Below are 2,229 nucleotides of genomic sequence, written 5' to 3'. Positions count from 1 at the left end.
TGAGTTTGCCTCACCCTTGACCTTCTCATGTGGAAGTTGTCCTTCCTCCCGTGTTCTGGATCCTATCCCCTGCCACCTTCTTAGGAATCTTCCTCTTGCCTAGATTTTCCACATCTCTCTCTCTACTGGCTTTGTTGTATCAGCATTTAAAACTGCTCATGTTTCTCCCCTTTAAAAAAAGCCCTCCCTCCACCTTACCTTCCCAGCCAAATTTCTAGAAAATATTTTTGTTACCAAGGCTGCTGCCCCAGAATCATACCTCTGCCCCTCCCTGAAATAGAAACCCATCACTCTTATCTAAGTTTCAGGAGGAAGCTGCAAAGAGAAAAAAACGAGAACTGGTTAGAAACAACTAGGCCCAAGATGGTGGAAGATTTGACTTGCAGTGACCTTGGGCCTCATTACACACCCACTGTAATGCATTAGCGTGCTAAATGACACACCCACCAGTGCCGTGACAGTTGATGATTGTCATGACAGCAACTAGACATGTCCCTAAGAGGACTGAAAAGGAAAGGTCCAAACCACACCCCTGTTCTTGGATAAGTCATGAATATTCTACTCTGTTCAATTTCCTCCTTTTTATTTTATTTTTTTAATAGAAAATACATATTTATTATAAAATAATGTTTTTTTCATGATGAGAGTAGAAAAATTACACTATGGGCTCCAGAAGAAGTTCTGGAGCTCAGTCTCTGAGAAATGGGATGAGTGGCTTTTGCATCACTCTGGAAGCACAGCCTCCTGAGGTGCCCCGTGCTCCTGCAGGACGTGGGGCACCGCATACACAGGGAATGTGTGGCTCAGGTCCTGCTGGAAGCCCAAGGAGCCTACACGGTCCACACAAGATGCTCTGGCCACAGTGATCAAAGGGGAAAACTTGAGGTCAGAAGGGAATTGGTTCTGAGAAGGGCCAGGATGGCGACGGCTTCGCGCCTCCCTATACTGGAGTGTAGAAGAGTCTCTTGGGCTGATGATCCTGGTTTAGAAGATGGTGCCCAGTGGCCTTATGCTTGGTTTGTTCCCCAAGGTGTCTGCACTGAGGAAAAGCTGCAACCTTTCCCAGGACAGCTTGACTCAACGTTTCTCACTGGTATGGCTAAAGTACCAGAGGTATGTGCGTTCTCAGCCTGTGAGGGCTGCTGGCTGAAATTTTTGTACTTCAAATCCTGTCCATACTGGAGAAAGCAGCCGGGGTGAGCACCTCAAGCAGCAGCTCTGAGCCAGAGAAGAAGAGCAAGATGCCGTTCATGATGGCTTCCAGGCGGAGCACGTAGGTCTGCAGCAGCAGGTAATAGGAGGCCATCATGGCAGACGGGAAGGTCAAGGCCACACTAATACCAAGTGGCATCTTTCGTTGGCAGAGGTTTCCCTTTGTACCAAAGAATAGTTGAATTACTTCAATTCCAAGCTAAAGGAAGAGTATCATCACATCCAGTACTAGATTGGCTGTTGGATATGGTAGCAGGAGACCTGCCAATACAAAAGTCAGAGCTTTATCCAGAAATATGAAGAGTTCCAGCAGGAAATAGGTAGCATAATACCACCCGTTCAGAAAGAACAGGATTTCCAGGGGGGTGGAGGACAACCGTTTACCTCCAGAATCTCACCTCACGGTGACATCTCCAGTCCTCCTCCTTTTTATTTTGACCCTCCTATATACTGTATTTGGTGTCTCCGCCCAAACTGGGTTGAGAAATTGATTTGCAAACCAGGTTCCCACTTCTCCATTCTTTGGTCATTGAATAAAGCTTGTGCTGTTCCAGTCTCAGCATCGTTTCGTTATTGGCTGCACAAATCGATTGGAAAAAGAAACTCCCTGGCAGAGACAAGGGGTCTCAGCCCAGGCTAGGACCCAGGCTAGGGTCCAATCAATTGGATTACATTTTTAGTGTAATTATCACCATTTCCTTACCCCACATTCAACTTTTCAACTCACTGCAATCTGGCCTCAGCCTTCAGTGTGCCATAGAAACTGATCCCACCAAAGTCACCAGTGACCTCCTTGTCCCCAAATCCAAAGAACACATTTTAATTCTCAGCTTCCCTTGCTTCTCAGTAGCTCTCAATATTATTGACCCCTTCCTCTTTCATAATCATTTTTGAGGGAGGGGAACTGGGCCTTCTGGTTTTCCTTCTGTACCTGTGACTGTTCCTTCTCTGTTTTCATTACTGACTATTGATTCCTAATCTCTACCAACTTGACAATGGTGGGGTTCCCTAGAGTTC

The 2,229-nt window shown here is 46.3% G+C and overlaps 1 pseudogene; it reads right to left on the bottom strand.

The window, feature by feature from the left end:
* Positions 1 to 1,129: 1,129 nt before the first annotated feature.
* On the bottom strand, positions 1,130 to 1,775 carry LOC132368794 (transmembrane protein 216-like; annotated as a pseudogene).
* Positions 1,776 to 2,229: the final 454 nt, after the last annotated feature.

Source organism: Balaenoptera ricei, chromosome 7 (genome assembly GCF_028023285.1).
Source record: "Balaenoptera ricei isolate mBalRic1 chromosome 7, mBalRic1.hap2, whole genome shotgun sequence".
Classification (NCBI taxonomy): domain Eukaryota; kingdom Metazoa; phylum Chordata; class Mammalia; order Artiodactyla; family Balaenopteridae; genus Balaenoptera; species Balaenoptera ricei.
Note: the sequence above shows the minus strand (reverse complement) of the source record. Positions and strands in the feature narration are given on the sequence as shown.